This window comes from Euprymna scolopes, unplaced genomic scaffold (genome assembly GCF_053919585.1).
Source record: "Euprymna scolopes isolate OS-2025 unplaced genomic scaffold, ASM5391958v1 sca297, whole genome shotgun sequence".
Taxonomy (NCBI): Eukaryota; Metazoa; Mollusca; class Cephalopoda; order Sepiida; family Sepiolidae; genus Euprymna; species Euprymna scolopes.
Genome location: NW_027633321.1, coordinates 1 through 10000, shown reverse-complemented (window position 1 = coordinate 10000; position 10000 = coordinate 1). Strand labels below are relative to the sequence as shown.

Genomic DNA, 10000 nt, shown 5'->3' with positions numbered 1-10000 from the left:
GGAGGATATGGAAGCTGGCGCCCGGCAATTCCCCTTTTTGGATGATGCGCCGGTCCCCTCTCGGGGAGGAGGGAAAAACAACCGCACGTCAGCCACGAGCCTTCCCTCTCCTATCTCTCTCGGGAAGAGAGAAAAAAGGAAAAGTTGCGGGCACCGCAGCAGCGACGGCGGAAGGCCGAAAACGCCGCGCCGGCGGGATCGGGCACGGCTCGGAGGCGGGTGAGGCGAGGAGAAGACGACGGCACGAGACCGACGACACCCCCCGACGACCCCCGGACGACTTTGCCACGACACCTCTCCCGATCGACGCCCTCCTACACGCTCTCTCGCTTTCGCTTCGCCTTCGGGGTTAGTCAGAGGTGGCCCCTACGACTCGCGAACGGCCAGGACTCCTCGGTCCGTGTTTCAAGACGGGTCGGGTGGGTTGCCGATGCACGTCGCTGACCCGGGGTGGCGGGCGGCTCGAGTAAAAAAGCGTCGCCGAGCGACCTCTCCGGAAACGGAAACGGGCGCGGGCGGGGTTGCCCCCGACAAGAACCCGAAACGTCGGCGAGGTGCGTGACGGCGAGGCCGCGCCAGTCCTATCCCGCCTCTCATCGCGCACGCGCCCGAGACGGTGGGGCGCCTAAGGAGCGACACACAGAGTGCGTCGCCCGCACGCGACTTCCGGCGGGATCAAAACGGACCGGCTCGCCACGTGTAACGGATCGTGTCAGATTTCCTCCGTTCCCGGCAGAAAGGGGCAGTTACGTTCGCGGGCCCGACGGCCGGTGGCCCCCGACTTCACAAGGTGGGAAGACGGGGGTTTTCAGGGTGATGAAACGCCTGCCGCCTACGGAAAAAAACCCGCGTGTTCGACCTGCACGCCGGGAACGGGTCGCGACGACGGACCGGAGGGGAAGTGCGTCCGGTGCCGGCCGCGCGGAGGTCGCGCCGAAGCGCCCGCGCCATGATTACGCCGAGCGATGATGAAGGGGACGGGTGCAGCGGAGTCGCGCGCGGAGGGAGCAGGAGGAAAGAAGAAGCGGCGGCGACGGATGCGGCGGGTTAGGGCCCGGCGGCAGCAGCGATCGAGAGGACGAGTCCCCTCCGTCGCAGCCAACCGACGCAGCCACCTACCGACGCCGCGGTCGTCACCACGTTTCCCTTCCCGCTATCCACGCGGCCCGTCTCCTTCGTCGGCGACGCGGGCACAAAAGCTGGAACCGCGGGGAACGAGTCCCCCGCGGACACGACGAACGACGACCTGTGCCGCGACGGCCTCTCTTTCAAGAACACACATCGAGTTTGGGCTCGAGCCTAGGCAGCACCGGACTGAGTCCCCCCGCGATCGCGGTGAGCGGTCCCACCCGTTTACCCCTGGGCGGTTTCACGTTCTCTTGAACTCTCTCTCCAAAGTTCTTTTCAACTTTCCCTCACGGTACTTGTCGACTATCGGACTCGTCCCGGTATTTAGCCTTGGATGGAGCTTACCACCCGATTTGGGCTGCGTTCCCAAGCAACCCGACTCTCGGATCGAAGGCCGTCGCTCGCCGTCCGCACCGAATGGGCCTGGCACCCGCCGCGGGCGGCCCCGATCGAGGGAACTCCGAACTATGCGAGACGAAAACGAACGGCTGCCTTCGACCCATGCGCCACACGTCCCGAAGCCTTTAACTTGCGACGGGATTCGGCGTTGGGCTTCTCCCGGTTCACTCGCCGTTACTAAGGGAATCCCGGTTGGTTTCTTTTCCTCCGCTTAGCGATATGCTTAAGTTCAGCGGGTCGTCTCGTCCGAGCCGAGGGCGGCGGTTTTTAGTAGAGTGTGGTGTTTGGAGGAGAGGAATCTCGATCGGTACCCTCCGTGTGACGACGGCTGGCCGATATAGCGCCCGTCCGACCGAAAATGAAGAAGCCAACAATTAAAAAAAAGCGTGGGTCCTCCCCATCCGACGTTGCGTTGCCTACGACGCGGCCACCTTTTTACGGTGCGACGGCCGTGCTCGTCGCGCTGCTCGAGGCGTCGCTGAGAGACACCTTCATGAGGCAGAGAGCGAGACGAGCAGGCGGCGCTTACGTCGGCAGTCGGTTAGGTCGGTGCTTTTTTTTTGTTTTGTTCTCCCTTCGGCTGCTTTCGGACAGACTCCTCCTGCTCCTCCTCCACAGTGTTTCTTCACGCGGTCGAAAAGGGAAAAGACTCCGCGGTCTGCCAGCGGGAGACGAAGGAGGAGGCCGGAGAGGGTTTTAAAAAAAAAAAAGACATTGAAAGGAGTCAATTCTTTTTTTATTTTTCTTCCCCCTCGTCACTCGCTCCTGCGACGTCCCGGTTACCACCGTGCCGAGGACCGGGCGGGCACGGGGACGGCAAGATGTCGTTTCGTTAACGGAGAAAGACATGTAACGTTCCGCCTCTCGACCGGACGTGGCCCCGAGACAAGGGATCTCGGGGCCGCAATGTGCGTTCGAGGTGTCGATGTTCACTGAGTCCTGCAATTCGCATCAGTTCTCGCGGCTGGCCGCGCTCTTCATCGACGGACGAGCCGAGTGATCCCCCGTCCAGGGTTCAGCACTTGGGTTTTTTTATATTAGTTTTTGTTTATATAGATTTAGTAGTGTGCGAGGAGGTCTGTGCGAGGAGGCGTGACGGCATTGCAATGTCGCGAGTAGTTTGTTTTTAGCTAGCGGCGGTGGCACAGCGGCTGCAAAAAAACAAAAAAACGATAAAGCGGCGACAAGGCAAAGAAGAAGCGGCCATCACTTGCGGTGGGCGAAAAAACAAACAGGTGGTAAGACGCGGAAGCAAGCAAGAAGAGCTGGGGCTTTAAAAACCTCCGCGTCACCACAAATCTATCTCTCGCTCCGCCTTTTATAGGTTTGTTTGCGCGCATTCGAGGCGTTGACACCGACAGACAGAGGAGGTAGGCCGGAAAACAACAAACCAGTCTCGAACGGGAAAACGGTAATGATCCTTCCGCAGGTTCACCTACGGAAACCTTGTTACGACTTTTACTTCCTCTAAACGATCGGGTTCGGTCGTCTTCTCCAGGCATCGAACGCCGAGGCGTAGATGCACGAGTGTCGTGACGGACACGTCGCGCACTGCCCGGCGGCGTCGTCGGCCAGATCCGAGGACCTCACCGGACCGTTCGATCGGTAGTAGCGACGGGCGGTGTGTACAAAGGGCAGGGACGTGATCGACGCGGGCTGTTGACCCGCGCCTACCGGGAATTCCTCGTTCACGGGGTTGGTTACAGGCCCCGATCCCTATCACGGGAGGTGGTTCAGAGGTTTCCCAACCCTCTCGGGCCGGGGCGAAGTCCCCGCTGATACCTCCAGTGTAGCGCGCGTGCGGCCCCGGACATCTAAGGGCATCACAGACCTGTTATCGCTCCGCCTCGTGTGGCTTTCTGCCACCCGTCCCTCTAAGAAGTGCGTGAGAAAACCGACCCGGACCCGAGCGCCACGGAGGACGCCGAGCCCGCCGTAAAAATCACTGACATCGGCGCACTAGTTAGCAGGCCGGAGTCTCGTTCGTTATCGGAATCAACCAGACGGATCGCTCCACCAACTAAGAACGGCCATGCACCACCACCCACCGAATCGAGAAAGAGCTATCGATCTGTCAATCCTACCGGTGTCCGGACCGGGTGAGTTTTCCCGTGTTGAGTCAAATTAAGCCGCAGGCTCCACTCCTGGTGGTGCCCTTCCGTCAATTCCTTTAAGTTTCAGCTTTGCAACCATACTCCCCCCGGAACCGAACTCTGGTTTCCCGCAGGCTACCCGCCGGGTCATGGAAGCGAACGCCGGCGGATCGCCGGTCGGCATCGTTTACGGTCGGAACTACGACGGTATCTGATCGTCTTCGAACCTCCGACTTTCGCTCTTGATCGAGGAAAACGTGCTTGCCACACGCCATCGCTGCAGTTCGTCTTGCGACGATCCAAGAATTTCACCTCTAACGTCGCAATACGAGTGGCCCCGACCGCTCCCTTCGATCATTGCCTCGCCGTAGACGGAGACCGACAGACGTAGACGAGGCCCTCTTCCATCATTCCATGCTTATCGTATGCAAGCTTGAACAGCCCGCTCTGAGCACTCTAATTTTTTCAAAGTGAACGTACCGGCCGCCGCGGACACTCGGTTAAGAGCACCCTTGGAGGAGAAACCGCCGACCGCAACACGCGCGCAGACAAGACACGAAGCAGGGACTCGGAGCGGACCGGGGGGTTCAAAAAAAAAGAGGAACGCGCGGAAAGGGAGAGGGAGAGAAGCGCGGGGGTCAGAGTGCGGGGATGCGAATGAACGCACCCAAACACACACACGTAGCACCCCCCCGTTAGACTACTCCCGGAACCGAACCGACGACCACTTGTTTTTTTTTTCCCGGATCCCGATCACGACCTCCTCGTCCACCTCGCCGGCAGGACCGCGTGGCGGGTATGCTAGCGGTTGACACCGGCGGAAAGGGCCGGGAATGCGAACGGACGACCAAAGTCAACGACGGACGATGGCGCCGCCGCCCCGGGGCCGCTTGCGCGACCACGAACCCGAGTTCGGACTACGAGCTTTTTAACCGCAACAACTTTAATATACGCTACCGGAGCTGGAATTACCGCGGCTGCTGGCACCAGACTTGCCCTCCGGTTGGTCCTCGTTAACGGATTTGAAGTGTACTCATTCCGATCGCGGGGCCTCGACAGAGTCCCGCGTCGTTATTTTTCGTCACTACCTCCCCGTGCCGGGAGTGGGTAATTTGCGCGCCTGCTGCCTTCCTTGGATGTGGTAGCCGTTTCGCATGCTCCCTCTCCGGAATCGAACCCCGATTCCCCGTTACCCGTAGTAACCACGGTAGGCACTTAACCGACCGTCGACAGTTGATAGGGCGGACCCTCGAGAGACCCGTCGCCGGGCGTGAAAGCTCGTGCGATCGACCAGTGAGTTATCCAGAGTCACCAAAGCGGAGCGCGCCGCCCTATGAGCCCCGCCACCGAACGGACCCGCGAGCGGGAACGCCGACGACGGGAGGACGGAATGACGCGCATCGGTCTCAGTCTAATATGTAGCGCCGCGACCCGGAACGGCCGACGCGGGTGCCAGCGCGCGAGGCGTGGCGACGACGGCGCGCCGACCGATCGCGGCCTGTGTCACATGTATTAGCTCTAGAATTGCCACAGTTATCCATCGCCTCCGAGGAGGAATACGGTCCCGAGGATTAGGTCCGGTTCCTGAGCCATTCGCGGTTTCGCCCGTTCTAATGCGTGGCGTGAACTTACACTTGCATGGCTTAAGCTTTGAGACAAGCATATGACTACTGGCAGGATCAACCAGGTATCGTTGGAATTTGGGACTTTGTTTCGACAGAACGACAGACCGACCGACCGACCGACCGACATAAGACAGACAACTACAACGACGGGCACGTGTTTATTTGTTTTTCGAGGAGGTTCGCCGTCAGTAGAAGCGCGCTGCCCGCGCTGATGGCCTCTTTTTTGTTTCTCCCCTGACTTGGACCGAGACCGAGACTCAAAGAACGAAAGCGACCAACGTCGACAACAACAACGACAACGGCACCCTTGACAGCGATACATACGACAAACGACAAGCAGCACGACGGCAGTGCACACGGACATCGAGGGTCAAGGTGCAGACTGAACTCGCCGAGGTCGTCGTCATCGTGGTCGCCATCGATTCCGTCTCGTCGTCGTCGTCGTCAACGTCCACGTCACAGCCGGCCGAGAAGAGAGAACAGACGACAGCGTCGACAACAACAACATCGACAACGGCACCCTTGACAGCGATACATACGACAAACGACAAACAGCACGACGGCAGTGCACACGGACATCGGAGGTCAAGGTGCAGACTGGAATCGTCGAGGTCGTCGTCATCGTGGTCGCCATCGATGCCGTCTCGTCGTCGTCGTCGTCGTCTTCGTCGTCGTCGTCGTCATCAACGTACCAACCGACCGAGACGAGAGAGCAAGCAACAACGTCGACAACAACAACGACAACGGCACCCTTGACAGCGATACATACGACAAACGACAAACAGCACGACGGCAGTGCACACGGACATCGGAGGTCAAGGTGCAGACTGAACTCGTCGAGGTCGTCGTCATCGTGGTCGCCATCGATGCCGTCTCGTCGTCGTCGTCGTCTCCGTCGTCGTCGTCGTCGTCGCCAACGTCAACGTCAACATCACAGCCGTCATCGGGGAGGAGCTGGACCAGGGCAGCGGCGGCGTAAATTTTCCCGTCACCTTCGTCGTCGCCTTCGTCGACCGACCGACCGACCGGCGTCGTGTTCGTGCTCGGAAAACCGAGGAGAGACAACGTGCACATGGCGCGTTCTCGCAAGCGGCTCCTCGGTCCGATTTTTTTGGGCGGCTTTTTCGAGCTTTTTTTTTTTTTTCTCACCCTTTCGTCCGTGCGACGGCGAACGTTAGGGGAAAAAAAAAAAAAAAAAAAAAACGACAACAACGCGGCGGACCGGGCGAACAACATCGTCGACACACACGACATTGACGACCGGTCCCCCTTTTCACAATCGCATCGAGATAAAAACGAACGAGTCCGATTCGAGCACCGAGTCGCGAGCGGGAGGACTGTCGGTGCAAGTATCGATCACTGACGTGAGCGCTTCGCCGGACAGAGGATGGCTCATCCGGCAGCCGTGCAAATCGACGGTATGGGAAGAACGAACAAGAAGAGCAACGACTTGATCGGCGGCTTGGGAACTGCGGACGGTGAAAACGGGTTAATCGACTGCGACCACGACTGCTCGATCGATCTTCTTTGGCGCTAACAAAGGTGGAGGTGGCGCAAGAAGGGACTAGCGCTATCACCGTCCACGTATCAGAAGATGCGGCGGCAGACGTCGACGCTTATGCGTTGTCGGACGAGAAGTCGCTGCAGCACGTGTACCGCGAGCGGGACGTCCAAGGTTTTGCCAGACGGAAAGAAATCGGGTGTCAGCGAACGTTCACACGGCTGTGAGATCGGACGCTGACAGGAGTAGGAGGCGGCAGGCAGGCGGCGGTTACGGCGGCGGCGCCTGCTGCTGCTCATCCTCCTGTTTGCTGCGGCGACTTCCAGGACGGGAGAGCATCGAACAACGTACGTATGGTTACAAGGGGATCAGGATCTACATAGTGCATCCCCCGCGGCTATTTTTGTTTGTTTGTTCGCTCGTTCGTTAATTCGTTCGTTCGTTCGTTCGTTCGTTACAATGTACGTTTTTCCGTTCGACGGCGGCAGAGAGCGGCGGCGTTTCTCCCTAATCCGGAGGATTTATCGGTCGCACAGCGATGGGTCGTTCGGCCGATCATCGAAAGATTCGCAGGTAGTGGTTGAATGGCAGAACGGCAGCAACAACAGCGGCGGCTGAGAGCGGCGAACGCTGAGGCGGAAGCAGAAGCTGCAGCAAACGTATCGGCTAAACATGGTGGACATAGATATGGCTGACGACGCGGGTACCACGACGACTATGGAACCAGGAAAAGGAGCCGTTAGTTGTTCCAACATATCGTTCGACACGTCGAGCAGCCCTAGGTCCACGGAGAAGCACACACACGTACCACGTATTATAACCTAACGACGATGAGCGGGCGCACGGTTGGCAGGAACGAAGGCGGCGGATCAAAACAAGTTGGAGCGCGGCGACAGCGATAACGGTGACAGCCCTAGGCGGCGGAGATGCCACTTTCTGACGCCTTTGCGACAAGCCCGTAGAGACGTTCCGGACCACCACGAGGCAAAGAGTCGCTGCTCCGACGAACCGACACACCAAAGTGTGCTTCCTACCGAACATGTTTTATAAAACTTTCAAACTGGAAAACCCCAGAAATGGTGTTGGTATTTGTCCAGACCCACCTCCGACACCTGAAAATGGTGGTCAAAAAAAACGTCGATTATACGAAGCGACATTTCTGGTCGGCGATTTTCCAGTTTTACGCCTACTGCCACATGGGGATGTCGGTAGGCGTCGCAAAGTGCCTTCTCGTAGGCTAGGCACACCAGGACTTTGTCATTTTTTTCCCCCTCGACATTCCTGGTCCGGTCTATTCCGATTTTACACCTACCGCCATGTGGGGGTGGCAGTAGGCGTCGAAAAGTGCCTTCTCGACCGCTAGCGACACCACTACTTGAGGCCTACTGGAGGGCCCGCACACCTGAAAGGGGGCCGCGGAGTCGACCCCGGGGGCCTCCGCTTCTCGCCGCCGCTCACTTGGACGCCTTCCGCAACCTGTGGTCCCGCTCGGGGCCGCCGGGAGCCTCGCCGACCTGACCGGTGTCGGTAGGCGTCTGGAAGCGCCCGGCCGACCTGGACGAGGTCCCCCTGGCCCCCGGGGGACACCCCTTAGTTGGATGGGGGTGCTGTCCCGGGCACACATGCAACCCGCGGCCGCCTACCGACAGCCCCCTTCGCTCGATCGCTACTCCTTTCCAACATATGTCGGAGAAGCCGGGCGGTTGTGAAACCCCAGAAATGGTGTTGGTATTCGTCCAGACCCACCTCCGACACCTGAAAATGGTGGTCAAAAAAAACGTCGATTATACGAAGCGACATTTCTGGTCGGCGATTTTCCAGTTTTGCGCCTACCGCCATGTGGGGGTGGCAGTAGGCGTCGAAAAGTGCCTTCTCGACCGCTAGCGACACCACTACTTTATCGAGCTCTGGAGGCCCGCACACCGACCCGGGGGCCGCGGAGTCGACCCCGGGGGCCTCCTGGCGTCGCCGCCGCTCACTTGGACGCCTTCCGCAACCTGTGGTCCCGCTCGGGGCCGCCGGGAGCCTCGCCGACCTGACCGGTGTCGGTAGGCGTCTGGAAGCGCCCGGCCGACCTGGACGAGGTCCCCCTGGCCCCCGGGGGACACCCCTTAGTTGGATGGGGGTGCTGTCCCGGGCACACATGCAACCCGCGGCCGCCTACCGACAGCCCCCTTCGCTCGATCGCTACTCCTTTCCAACATATGTCGGAGAAGCCGGGCGGTTGTGAAACCCCAGAAATGGTGTTGGTATTCGTCCAGACCCACCTCCGACACCTGAAAATGGTGGTCAAAAAAAACGTCGATTATACGAAGCGACATTTCTGGTCGGCGATTTTCCAGTTTTGCGCCTACCGCCATGTGGGGGTGGCAGTAGGCGTCGAAAAGTGCCTTCTCGACCGCTAGCGACACCACTACTTTATCGAGCTCTGGAGGCCCGCACACCGACCCGGGGGCCGCGGAGTCGACCCCGGGGGCCTCCTGGCGTCGCCGCCGCTCACTTGGACGCCTTCCGCAACCTGTGGTCCCGCTCGGGGCCGCCGGGAGCCTCGCCGACCTGACCGGTGTCGGTAGGCGTCTGGAAGCGCCCGGCCGACCTGGACGAGGTCCCCCTGGCCCCCGGGGGACACCCCTTAGTTGGATGGGGGTGCTGTCCCGGGCACACATGCAACCCGCGGCCGCCTACCGACAGCCCCCTTCGCTCGATCGCTACTCCTTTCCAACATATGTCGGAGAAGCCGGGCGGTTGTGAAACCCCAGAAATGGTGTTGGTATTCGTCCAGACCCACCTCCGACACCTGAAAATGGTGGTCAAAAAAAACGTCGATTATACGAAGCGACATTTCTGGTCGGCGATTTTCCAGTTTTGCGCCTACCGCCATGTGGGGGTGGCAGTAGGCGTCGAAAAGTGCCTTCTCGACCGCTAGCGACACCACTACTTTATCGAGCTCTGGAGGCCCGCACACCGACCCGGGGGCCGCGGAGTCGACCCCGGGGGCCTCCTGGCGTCGCCGCCGCTCACTTGGACGCCTTCCGCAACCTGTGGTCCCGCTCGGGGCCGCCGGGAGCCTCGCCGACCTGACCGGTGTCGGTAGGCGTCTGGAAGCGCCCGGCCGACCTGGACGAGGTCCCCCTGGCCCCCGGGGGACACCCCTTAGTTGGATGGGGGTGCTGTCCCGGGCACACATGCAACCCGCGGCCGCCTACCGACAGCCCCCTTCGCTCGATCGCTACTCCTTTCCAACATATGTCGGA

At 60.1% G+C, this 10000-nt stretch overlaps 2 non-coding genes and 1 pseudogene across 2 annotated transcripts in view; all 3 read right to left on the bottom strand.

Annotated features, from left to right (window-relative positions):
* The window catches only part of LOC145274249 (large subunit ribosomal RNA), a 5728-nt gene extending 3941 nt beyond the window's left edge, over positions 1-1787 (bottom strand). Inside the window, exon 1 of the ribosomal RNA XR_013866619.1 lies at positions 1-1787. This exon is cut by the window's left edge and continues 3941 nt beyond it. This is a non-coding gene — a ribosomal RNA (large subunit ribosomal RNA).
* A 598-nt stretch (positions 1788-2385) lies between these two features.
* Positions 2386-2543, bottom strand: LOC145274253 (5.8S ribosomal RNA). The gene has a single exon (XR_013866623.1). It is a non-coding gene; the product is annotated as a 5.8S ribosomal RNA (ribosomal RNA).
* Positions 2544-2939: 396 nt separating this feature from the next.
* On the bottom strand, positions 2940-5310 carry LOC145274255 (small subunit ribosomal RNA; annotated as a pseudogene).
* Positions 5311-10000: the final 4690 nt, after the last annotated feature.